Raw genomic sequence first — 13,096 nt, forward strand, 5'->3', positions numbered from 1 at the left:
AGGCGCTGCAACTCCTAAAGAAACACTAAGGCATGGAGATCACCACCACCGACAGATGGGGCCAAGCAAAGGGGCCACCTGCAGTGTCAGCGGTAAGCAACAACGCGTGCGAGCATCAAAAGCGCGAGGCACCTGTTTACCCGGCGACGAACATCGCGCCCAAACGCCACCAACCAATAGCCATGCGCGGCTGGACACTCCTGAGACAGACATGCAGGCCCACCGCGGGTTCGACAGAGCACGGTCAAAATATGAATATAGCACCCACGTTTCCGTCGACAGCACCGCCCATCTCGCACGCGCGGTACATACGCTGCAGCCCGCGCACCCGCTGAAACGCTGGCCCCACGCATAAGGGTGGCCCAGCCGTCATTACGTCCAATGTCCAACACTCCAATTATCACTAGAAAGCGCGTACGGAAGACAACGAACTTCCAGGTGCACCCACTAAGTATATATACTAACGCTTTGCGGCCGCTAAATTCATATCATCTCTCAAGTGTCCCCCACTACCTCCGACGACCTCCAGGGTGGTATTGGTAAGCCATCCTTCCTCTTCCCCTAATATTTTATTGTTAACCTTAGATTTGTTACAGCATGTTGGACTGATCATTTCCTTCGATCCGTTGCATACACCTCTTAGATCTGTAAAAACGTAGTAGTAGAATCGATCTTTCTTACTCCCTTCATTCCCTTATACAAGGCCACAGACTCAAATTACATGTACCAAGGTAAAACTTAATGATTGCTTTGTAATCCAATTTTTCTTCTCGTTAACCCGGATTATTAATACGCCCGCTTACATGCAAGGAAGAAATAAGAAAAAAGTAGCACAATGTTATTATGATTACATGCATGCAAGCATTAAACAAATTGCTAGTACGAGGAAACATCAATAAATTTTGTCTCGATTACTGTTAGTGGCCTTGTATAGATGCAAAATGTATTTTTCATAGTGGCCTTGTATAAGGGAATGGAGGGAGTATTTCAGAAGTGAATTTAGAGATTAGAGAACAACTTAATTAGCCCAAGAGAGTTTGACTAGTTCTAGTTACATTGTTTGTGTATCTATTTGGATTGCACTCATCAGATGTGTGTTCTGATAAGCTTGTCTTGGCTGCTGCTGCTGCTGACCATGGAGTACTCTCTTCCTGCCTCAGATCTCCCTTCCCACACACGACGACTCAGCAACATCGATCCAATCCATGGGGACTGCCTTGCCCCAATCCGACGGCAACGGCGTCGAGGTCAACGCCATGCCCGACCTGGAGATCGGTCAATCCACCATGGAGATCGGTCAATCCACCATGGAGATCGATCAATCCACCATAATCAACATACTACACTCCATGGTACCATATGCTTCGCCACCGGTCGCAGCGCAGCTGGGGCGCACGCTGTGGGGGCTGGGCTCACTCACCCTTGTACTGGCCCTGACCACCGTGCTCCACCTTCCGGCCGCCGGACCTGTCTTCGCGCACTACAAGGCAGCATATTATACCATCCTTGCCTTTGTCCTCTTCATCGCTGTGCCGCTGGAGCTGGCCACCGCCTTCTGCCTGCCGCGCTGCAGCGACGGGCGCCGCCTCCTCGGCTTTGCCAGGGGCCTCCTGCCTTGCGCTTACGTGCTGCTCCTCGTCGTCATCTCCGTGGGTGGGTTCATCCCCTTTAAGCTCTGATCTTACCTACTGTACTGCAGTCTGCAGGGTTAGCCAGATTGGTTGGCATCCCCTTTAAGCTCTGATCTTACCTACTGCAGGGTTAGTCAGATTGGTCTGGGACAATGGACGGTTCATTTGTATTCTGTCAAAACTCGTTGTGTCAGTGGTTATCTGCTTAGTTATTTCTGGGTACATGTGCAGTAGATAGATAGGTTCTGCTCCTTGATACTCTGAAAGATATGTTGCGTTAGGGAATGCGAGTCTGTATGTCATGGTCCTGTCCTCGATCTGCAAGCAAATAAGTCCTTGCCATGTTGTTTGTCCATGTGTCCCTTATATCCACTCTTCTTCCTTGCATACGAGGACAGGGTTCGTCAATGTGAATTCGATGTCTGCTTCTGCTTGGATTCAGATTGTTTGAGTACACATTAATTGGCCTGTTATTGGATCCATATTTTTTTTGAGTATGCAGTATTTGCCCTGGTACTGAATTCAGATTGTTTGAGTACACATTAATTGGCCTGGTAATTAGATTCAGATCGCATGTATATATGTGTTGAGTAACGCTACTGATCAATGACTGAACGAGCAACCCCTGCTCTTATGCATGTGAACTATGACCTATGCCATAACCCCTGCTCTTATGCATGTGAACTTTGACCCATGTGAATTTTGTTGTAGTATATTGTCTGTTTCTCTTACTCCTGTATAACAGTTAATTTACTGCTTGAATGGATTTATTGATGGAGCATTTTCATGAAATTGATGTGCTTTCACTGTTTACCGATTCAGGAATGCTATTCTTGGAAGTTAGTCTTGTAGCATACTTCAAGGAAATGAAGCCATTGGTTATGAAGTCTTTGCTACTCAACCTTAATTTGCTATCTCTGGAGCTGTAGACAGTGTTGATGTATTGCTCAAGGTATGCACTGCTCAGTCTTCATATATGATGTAGCCGGTTTTTTCGCAATTCTGTGATATCCTTGCCTCATCAATCTTAGTTAATTAAAATATGCTAGGGAAATAAATAACTACTTATCAGATTCGTTATGTGCTTTTATTACAAGAAAATAGTGTAGTTACAAATGTTTCATCTTCTAGTTACACTAGATCTTGCTGGCCATTTTATCGTCTCTTGAAACTGCAAAATGAGTTTTGGGCTACTCAAAAGCAGGAATAGTTTTCTTTGCCTGAGGAATCACTAAATCGTACCCAAGCCTAATCGCAGGGTCACATTTTATCACTAAGCACCACATGTTACATTAGATTTTGTCTTTTTGAACTGTACGCCTCTATCTAGCAACTGGACATGCGAGCCCTTTACATTTTGTTGTACTGCTGATATTTCGGGAAGAAAAATATCAAGCCACTGCATGATAAAGTAAAACATGTTCCCTCTGTGGCATAAGGATGTCAAGGATCTTTTTTGTAATTGTACTGACGTTGTCTGATTTATTCTGAATGTGTTGTACTCCCTCCGTCCGAAAATACTTTTTGTGAAATTCCAAAATGAGTTTTGGGCTGCTCCAAAGCAGGAATAGCTGTGTTTGCCTGAGGAAGTCACTAAATCGTGCCCAAGCCTAATTGCAGAGCTCACTTTTTGTGACTAACCAAGCACCATGTGTTACATTCCAAGTTTTTTGAACTGTACACGTCTATCTATCTACTGGACATGCGTGTCCTTTATATTTTGTTGTAATGCTGATCTTTCATGAAAAACATTTATGAAGCCACCTGCATGATAAAGTAAAACATGTTCTCAGACTGCGGCATCAGGATGTCAAGGATGCTTTTGGTAGTTTTAGTGACTTTGTCTGATTTATTCTGAATGTGTTGTAATATAGAAGGGTAGCTATGTTCAGACAACCTGTTGTTAAAATTAAAATGGTGGCACCCTGTTGTTAAATCTGTTGATTACGTTCTGAATTTTCATTAGAAATTGTCCTCTAATTACACAAACCTTATATTTTGAACCGTTAATGTCCTCTTCTGCAGATGTCTCACAGAATATGCAGAGCAAGACATGCTCTGTTTTTTTAAAGGCTCGCTCTGCATTTTTGCTCAGCGCGGCCACAGTTTCCACGTGGTCAGCATCGACGTCTTTCTGAAGCAGCGCTCAGCGCGTCAGGTTGGGCTTCCCGCAGTATGGCCTCTCCCACGAGGTGGTGCAGATCCTGCGCTTGCTCGACGTGCTCGCCAATGAGGCGCTCCGGCAGTGGCTCAAGGAGTACTCTAGCTGGCCCACCTTCCTGGAGTATTACATTGATGGTGAGTTCTTCTGCGGGGAGACATCACGGTCGGTATGTATGCTCTCTGGCTTTCCTTCTCCCAGGATTATGGTTCAATTTTTTGACTCTCTGTTACAGTACACTGTACACTGCATGGTTTTGGAGTATGAATTGTTCTGTTTGTGAGAAATCTGTTTTGTCTAGCATCAGAGCATGGGAATATATTCATTACTCTGGCATGTTCTGAATTTCTGAGGGCAATGATAGTAGATTTGGCAAATGGAAACATGTAGCTGTTTCAGGCAAGATACACCAGTGTTGGTTGTGTCTCAAAGGGTATGTGGCTCTGTCAATGCGTCATAGCTGCATCCAGTAAATTACTTTTTTTTTAAACTGATCCAGTAAATTAGTTAGATCTTGAAACTCGAGAGATAAACTAGGAGTGGAGTGCAGTAGAGTCAGGCACTCTGCACTTTCTGCTTTTCATTGGCAATGAAGTTTTTTTTTCTTTTTTGAAAAAAACTGGCAATATTGTTTGAGAAACTATGATCGGGCTATTAGTAAGGTGGAGAAGAATTCTGAACATGATGGAACAGGGTCGAGATGGAATGTTTTATCAAGTTAAAAGTCAACAGAGAGTTAAGTCCGTTGCTCCACAGTTTATTTGTCCAATAAACGACTCGACCCATAATCTATGTGTTGGGGTTTTGCACTTGATGTAGGGTTTATTGAATAATCCATGCCCAAGAACTCAGCCAAAACTGTTAGGACTTGCGAGTGGTAAGTCTGTCGATGAATGTGGGAGCGTGGGGAACTCATATGGTTATTCAGTCATGCAGCACTTTCTGATTTAGAGGTTCTGGTCAGCTTTAGCGACAGAAGATTAAGATGTTATGGCTCAGCGCCAACAACGTATTAGATGATCATGATGCTCGTGCTATCTGAAGTCCTGGACCAACTTTGCTGTAAACTAAAAAATGTGTTGTCAACTTGTATCATCCAATTATTCAAAAAAAAAAAAACTTGTATCATCCATAGGTTTCCAGGATGGTTTGAAATCTGATGACAACCATTGCAAATTTCCTTTTCAGATGTACTACTCATTAGTAACACAAACCACTTGCCTGCTGTTTGGTTCATGAACCCAAGTGTGCTGCAGCACCTTACACCTACAGGATAGGTTATGGTATGTATTATAAGCCAATCATACTATATTATAGTACCAAAAATTCAGGAATGCTATATTTGGAAGTGAACCGGGACTAAAGGTTTTGGGCTTTAGTCCCGACCCTTTAGTCCCCGGTTCCAGAACCGGGGCTAATGGGCCTCTGGAACCGGGACAAATGAGCCGTTTTCTACTAGTGTTATAAGCCAATCCTACTATAGTACCAAAAATTCAGGAATGCTATATTTGGAAGTTAAGTCTTTTTCTGACAAGTCACTGTAATTGTATCCAAGCCTAACTGCAGGGGATACTTTTTGTCACTAAGCACCACATGCTACTTACCAAGTTTTTGAACTGCACGCCTCTGTCTATCTACCGGACATGCGTGCCCCTTATATTTTGTTGTACTGCTGATATTTCATCAAGAAAAACATCAAGCCACTGCGTGCTACTGCGATGCTCTCACTCTGTGGCATATGGATGTACTGTAGTGTCGTTGTGGTTTATTCTGACTGTGCTATATTATACTCGTACACAAGAGTAACTATGTTCCTAAAGTTAAAATGGTGACACCCTGTTAATAAATTTGAAGATTACATTCTGAGCTGTCATCAGCAGTTGACCTCTGATTACACAAACCTTATATTCTGAATCACAGTGTCCTCCTCTGCAGGTGTCTCACAGAAAGATGTGCTCTGCTTTCTTGATTAACGCGGCCATAGTTTCCAGGTGGTCTGCTTTGACATCTGGCCAAAGCAGCGCTCAACGTGTCTGATCGGCTTCCTGCAGTGCGGCTGTGGTTGCTCGACGTGCCCTTCGAGACGCTCAATGTACTTGCCAACTAGGCGCTCCGATAGGGGCGCAAGGAGTACTCCAGCTGGCCCACCTTCCCGCAGCTCCACATCGGCGGCGATTTCTTCGGCGGATGCGACATCACCGTCGGTATGTATATGTGAGGCTCGCTCTCTGCCTTCCCTTCTCCCACGATTACGGTTCCAAACTGTGAGACCCTCTGTTATAGTACACGCGCATGATATTCATTAATTAATCTGACATATGTTAAGTCGAGTTCTCCTATGAATCTGTTATGTGAGACACCTGTTTTGTTTAGCATCAGGGCATAGCAATTCATTCATCATTAATCTGACATATGTTAAGTCGTTAGGCTAATTTTTTGTTTGACCTCAGTTGTGTTTTCTCTTAGCTATTTTTATGGGATTTTTGTCAATTGTTATTGGCATGCTTTATAGAAGTGCCGCATCCAGGAAAGGTTGCCTTGGCCCACGTCGAAACCCCCCGTGCGAGGAGACGAGGACTCCCCGACGCGGCCTCCGCAAGCGGGGCTTCGTCCGGCCGCGCCCTCTGGCGGCGACAAGGCAGGGAGGAGGGAAGGAGGGATGAGCGCATGGCTTGAGGCGCCCTTGAGGAATGTGAGCTCGTCCTTGCACATCCTCGACTACAGTTTTGTCACTTGCTTGGGTGGTTGTTTGCCATCGTCATCGGTGTGGTTCGGGATGTCGCAAGAGCAGAGGTGGGATTTTCCGGTGCGATTCTGGTCAAATACATGCATAAAATACAGCCAACTTCACGAATAAAAAACCACATAATTTCAATAATTTTGGCCCGTAACTAAAATCTGATAAAAAAATAAAAAATTTGAGCCCTCATCAATTGATTACTTTGCACACAACTATTTGGAGAGCAATAATTTTGATTTCGATACCACAGCCGGAATATGTTTTCTAAACCAAACTATGCATGCATGTTGCATAGATATAATATTTAAGATGAACAACTATTTTATTTATTTGTGAATAAAAGTTCAAAATTCAAGATCATTGACTATAATAATTAAGTTGACACATTAACAGAGACTCTAGAAAAAAATTATTTAAATGGGCAACATTAGGAAGACGTAATGCGTCATATCCAGAATGCAGCAGGCGGATTCTCAACTGGATCATCTTCGCCGTCAGCATCCTCAGCATAACGGGGCACAAGGTAGGAGCGGCCGGGTCGGCATGGTGCCATCACGAGCTCGCCGTCCCTACCATGCTTAGCACAAAACATGGTGACATGGAGCAGGTGGTCATTGCCATTGTACATGGTGCACCGGTTGCACTGACTATCCTTGGCCCCTGCTTCCGCGAGCGGCACCACCGGTCTTGCCTCGACGAGGCAAAACCGGCCACGCCCAGTGTGGAGGAGCGCACAGCTTGATGCGCCCTTGAGGAACGTGAGCTCCTCCTTGCAAACCCTCCACTCGGGCGTCGGCAATGGCTCGGGTGGTTGATCGCCGGCGAGGTTTGGGACCTCGCAGGAGCAGAGGTAGTTCAAGTCTTGGGTGTCGTTTCGGTATCCGATCCCAACCCACGCGTCTAGGTGACCATCGTAGTAAGCACGACCATGGAACGGCATGGCCCAGTCGCCTCGGCGTGCCCACTCGCCGGCCCATTGCTGCTCGGTGTCCAGGGAGAAGGTGGCGGGGCCGCGCGAGACGAATAAGGTGCGTCCGTCCGGATGCACCGCGCATGACTGGACGTGGCCGCCGCCGCCGGCCGGGAGCGATGGCGCATCCTTCCAGGTCCACTCCATGATCTGTCCTCTCATGCGTAGCATGGTCCTGTCGTCGTTGTGGCTCTCGTATCCGCCGTGCAACTCAACCACCTGCTGCTCGCTGAGATAGTGCGGCGGACAGACGCTGCCGCCGCCGAACCTGTACAACTTGTTCCCGACGGCAGCGACGTGGCAGCTCCGGTGCGTGAAACTGGCAGGCGGAGGCTGCTCCATGTCCAGCCTCGCCGTCTTGGTGTCGTAGACCAAGGTGATTTCCTCATGATAATCACCACGTCGTGTGCTCCCTGTGACGATGATCTTGCCGCCGACGGCTGAGAAGTGTGCCCATGAACCGACCAATGTATAGCCCAGCCGGAGGACCGGCTCGGGCAGCTGACACGGCGGCGGCGTCTGCTGCGGCACACACTCCCGCCGTGGGCTGTCCATGCCGGTGACCGCGTCCTCGTCGCCGCCGTCCAGGTCGTCCACGTCGAGTCTGTAGATACTGTGCCCCGTCTTCATCTCGTCCAGCACCACGTACAGATGCCGCCTCTTCGTCGACGTACGCAATGAGTTCGCAGCGTCGGCCTCACCGGCGCTGGAGGCGTATGCACGTGGATGTGTGACCAGAGTGTCGCCGGCGGCGGCGCTGCGTCCAGAAGGGCCGCGCCGGATATGGGAAAGTAGGGGCTGAGATCGGGCGAGGAAGGATCGCCACATTGCGTCGTTGATTGATTAGTTGTTTGTGTCGATGTGTGAATCCAGTCCCAGATCATCAAATTGTGACCACTTTGATTGGCCTCCTAAATTTTAGCAAGTGGAAGTTAGGAATAAAATATATTTCTGCTTATCTAACTTGTCTGGTGTAACTACCAAAATCTACCGTGTCTGCTATATTACTTGCAGCAAAAGAAAGGGCATCAAAGAATTCACAACTGGCTTCAGACATTCCTGATTTGGCCTAGGATCTGTTTTGATTGATTTGACCTAGCTAGGATATCCTTGTTTTTTTACACGATATCCTTGTTACTAACTCGTGCGTTTCGGAGTTTAGGCCTGTTTGGTTCATAAGTCCTAGGACTTTTTTGAGTCCCAACTTATAAGTTCCAAGTCCCTAAAAAGTCCCTACCTGTTTGGTTCCTGAGACTTATAAGTTTCTATAAGACCATATTACAACTATAAGTCCCTCCTTGAGAGTCTTATTTTATAAGTCTCAAATGCCCACTTTAAGTCCCTATAAGTCCCTCCTGTTTGGTTTAGATGGGACTTATAGGGACTTTTTTAAGTCCCTAAACCAATAAGTCCCTGGAAACAAACAATGTTCTCAACCAGGGTTGGTTACTATTTTTTGCGGGGGAAATAGTGAGAGCTTTATTGCTTAAAGGCGTTTGCTGAACAGTCCGCCAACAGGCTGCTGATCGGGAAGCTGGGAGTACTATCGATCCAGCTTTTGGTCAAGTCAATTGTGCAAGCATACTTAGCACAAATGTGAGCAGGACCATTAGCCTATCTTACTATATGATGAATATCAAAAAAATTGAAACTACTAGAGAGCTCTCCAATTTCTAACAAGATAGGGACCATGACTGAACGAGAGTTGTGGCGAGTGGTCCAGAGGTTGGCGACCTTTGAGCAGTCCTTCTCCACAATGACGTTTGAAAAACCCCTCAAGCTTGCGATGATAACACCGTCGCGCACTGCCATAGCCTCTGCAATGAAGGGATCCGTGACTCCGGGGTATTGCTTGCTCCACGCCCCCACAAAGAAGTTGGAAGAACAGGAGACACCCGCACTCCTCCTTTACCATCTTCTCTTTTTATTGCTGCATTCGTGTTGATTGTGATAAACCCTGGATCAGGAGGGCGCCGCCCATGTCCAGGCATGACTAGTGCAATTTGCCGTGGCACCTCCAGGAGAGCTAGCGCCTCCCTGGTGCGACGGACCGAGCTCGCCGGCTCCAGCTAATCTTTGCCATGAGATAGCCTATTCCGCGAGTGCCAAATCGACCACATGACCGAGACTATCACTACTCGATCTCTGGAGGTAAATCGTTCATCGCAAACGATATCCTTGGCCCATGTTAAAGGAAGCACCCGCGACAGCCTGAAGTCGAACAACTGCTACGCCTCCTCCCAAAATTGCTTAGCATGAGAGCATTTCAAAAGAGCATGCTCAAGGTCCTCCTGTTCGGCCATGCAATCTTACAAAGATTTTGCTTCCTAATACGCCGGTGCATCAGAGTACATTCATCTGGTAGTATGCCTCGCAACACTTGCCAGAAGAAAACTCCCACCTTGGGCAGTACATTCAGTTTCCACAGGTCATTCCACATCCGTTGATTATCTACTGAGGGTCCGGTAGCCCACCCTTCCTCTAGAGCTTGAAGCTCGTTACGAGTCACTAGAGCTCGATACGCCGACTTGACGGTGTAGTTTCTTGAAACCTTGTGTGCCCATGCTAAAAAAATTGTCTCCACCTCCGAACGCAGCGGGATGTTCAAAATTGGTTCCGCATCCGAAGTGATAAAAGTGTCAAGAATGAGCTCCCTCTACCATGTCCAATTATCTGCGTCAATAAGATCACTCATCAGGGTTACGTTTGCTGCCGGTGGATGAAACAGAGGAGCCAAAGTGTGTGTTGATGGTATCCATTTGTCATCCCAGATCGAGATCGTAGAGCCATCCCCCACTCGTTTGATGAGCCCAGTGAGCAAGGCCTCCCTGCCCGCAATAATGTCCCTCCAAGTAGCCGAGGAGGAGCCAAGAACTGAAGCTTGCATGAAGTCTATGTCAGGAAAATACCTGCCCTTGAGCACTCTTGCACATAGGGTGTTTGGATTGGTAATTAGGCGCCATCCTTGCTTACCCAACAGTGCCACATTAAAAAGGTGGAGATCCCAAAATCACATGCCACCTTTACATTTAGGTGTTGCTAGTCCTTTCCAAGATATCCAATGCATAGACAGCTTGTCAATCGAACTACTCCACCAGTACTTGGCCAAAGAAGAAGTCAAGGTCTTGCATACCTTTTTGGTTAGTAGAAAGACACTCATGCTGAAGGTTGGAATTGCCTGAATGATGGATTTCAACAGAGTTTCCTGTCTTGTGCATGCAAAAAGTCTCTCTGACCAGCCCTGCATTTTACGTCTAGATCTTTCCCCTATGTGATCAAAAGTGTCGCTAGTGATTTTACCCACCACGGTTGGGAGACCCAGGTACCTCTCACTAAATGCCTCGACATGAACATCCAGTATGTTCTTGATAGCTTGCCTTCATCCACGTGATGTGTTCGGGCTAAAGAATATTGCACTTTTTTCTCTGTTAACACTGTCCCGAAGCCGCTCCGTAGATGCGCACTATACTGTTCAGTCTAGCCGCACTACCAGCGTCGGCCTTCATGAAGATGAGGCTATCATCCGCGAATAGTAGATGGTTGACCCAGGGTTGGTGACTGAATCGTCAATTTTTAGGGGGAGGGCATGTGCGCTTACAGTGGTTACCCGAAAATACCGTGCATTTACAGCTCCATTTTTTCCAAACAAAGTTTCTAATTCTATGTGGATTTTTTGAGGGAAGACCATCATGGCTAGGTCGTGGGAAAGTATACGGTGCTCCCAGCCTTGGGGTGCACCCGGTACTCCAATGTCAATAAACATTTTTTTAATGTTTCAAAAAATTCCGAAAAAAATTGTGAATGTTCACAATGAATGTGACTACAAGCCCTAAAAATTTCAGGTCCAAACTCGAATCACAAATTGACAAACAAAAATGTGAAATCTAGCATGAATAGTGTAAAGAAGAGACAAAAGCAACATTGACACTATTCAGATCTGTATTTCTCTTTTTTGTTTCTCAATGTACATTTTGATTTTGGACCTAAAATTTTTAGGGGATGTAGTGACATTCCTTGTGAATGTTCTCTTTTTTTTTGGAATTTTTTAAAACATTTAAAAATGCTTTTTGACATTGGAGCACTATGAGTACCCCAAGGTTGGGAGCACTGGATACTTTCCCGCTAGGTCGTATGAGCAGTTCTTATTTATCGCCTAGGTCACGTTTGTGGACCAAACACTCACCCCCTGGTGGTCACTAGGTCGATGTTTGTGGACCAAACGCTCACCCCCTGGTGGTCGGTAGGTCCAGATTGTGGACTAAATGCTCACCCTCTGGATTAGTCTCATTTTATAATTTTCATTTTCGTTTTTTAATTTTATGTTTTTTTTCATTTTCCTTATCATTTTTATTATTCATTTCGCAACATTTACCCAAATATGGGAACATTAATTTAAATCATGAACAATTTTTTTCATCAAAATTCAAACACAAAATTCGAATACATGAAAGTTGCTCAGAACGACGAGACGAATTCGAATACATAGTCCGTTCGTTCACCACACGTCCCTAGCATAGCGAACGTGCAATAATCCACCTTCGGTTCATCTGTCCGAAAACATCAAACACCGGGAATACTTTCCCGGATGTTTCCCCCCTTAGCTAGTAATGCCTAGTACTGCGTTAGGTCACCCCTAGCACCGCGTATTGCCATGTTATGCTTTGTGTTGCTTTGATTCCTCTGTTATTTATGGTGTTCCCCCTCCGTTACTTCTTTCCGGTAGTCCCCGAGACCGCGGTTGAACCAGTGATCGACTACTTCACCTTCAAGGGTCCGTTTCTGTCTGCAGAGCAACCAGGCAAGCCCCCCCTTGATCACCCGATATCACCTACTCCTTCTCTCTACTGCTTGCATTAGAGTAGTGTAGCATGTTACTGCTTTCTGTTAATCCTATTATGCTGCATAGCCTGTCATTGTTGCTACAACTCTTGATACCTTGCCTGCAATCCTAAATGCTTAGGATAGGACGCTAGTTTATCATCAGTGGCCCTACATTAATGTCCGTCTGCCATGCTATACTATCGGGCCGTGATCACTCGGGAGGTGATCACGGGTATATATTATACATACATACACTACAAATGGTGACTAAAGTCGGCTCGGCCCATAGAGTACCCGCAAGTGATTTGGATATGGGGGTTAAAAGGACAGGTGGTTCCATCCAGGTAGTGGTGGACCTGGGTTCCCGACGGCCCCCGAGTGCTACTTTGTCGCGGAGCGACAGGGCAAGTTGTGACCACCTAGGAGACAGGTGGGCCTGGCCCTGGTCGGCGTCTGCAGTTACTTCAAAATAACACGCTTAACGAGATCATGGTATTTGATCTAAGTCTGGGTCATTGACTTTATACGCACTAACCGCCACGTGGGACAAGATATGGGCAACCGGTGTCATGGTATCAGCCGAAGCCTCCTAGACGTCAGTGACTGAGCGGCGCGCGCCGGGTTGGAACGCATAACGCAACTTCCTTTGTAATGGAGGTTGCTAGGTCTGCTCACCGGCCGCGTATGCAACATGCAGGTGTGCAATGGGCGATGGGCCCAGACCCCTGCGCACATAGGATTTAGACCGGCGTGCTGACCTCTCTGTTAGGCCT

General features: G+C 46.4%; 1 long non-coding RNA gene across 3 annotated transcripts; it reads left to right on the forward strand.

Annotated features, from left to right (window-relative positions):
* Window positions 1-499: 499 nt before the first annotated feature.
* On the forward strand, window positions 500-12,484 carry LOC123114349 (uncharacterized). 3 transcript variants are annotated; one of them, XR_006456515.1, is made up of 5 exons: window positions 500-539; window positions 1,161-1,653; window positions 2,454-2,583; window positions 3,657-3,961; window positions 5,728-12,484. It is a non-coding gene; the product is annotated as an uncharacterized lncRNA (long non-coding RNA). The 3 variants fall into 3 exon arrangements; XR_006456516.1 differs by lacking the exon at window positions 500-539 and having other exon boundaries at window positions 1,069-1,653; window positions 5,728-5,996; window positions 6,305-12,484; XR_006456514.1 differs by lacking the exon at window positions 500-539 and having other exon boundaries at window positions 1,079-1,653; window positions 3,657-3,929.
* Window positions 12,485-13,096: the final 612 nt, after the last annotated feature.

The sequence above is a fragment of the Triticum aestivum genome, chromosome 5B, assembly GCF_018294505.1.
Source record: "Triticum aestivum cultivar Chinese Spring chromosome 5B, IWGSC CS RefSeq v2.1, whole genome shotgun sequence".
NCBI classification, from domain to species: Eukaryota; Viridiplantae; Streptophyta; class Magnoliopsida; order Poales; family Poaceae; genus Triticum; species Triticum aestivum.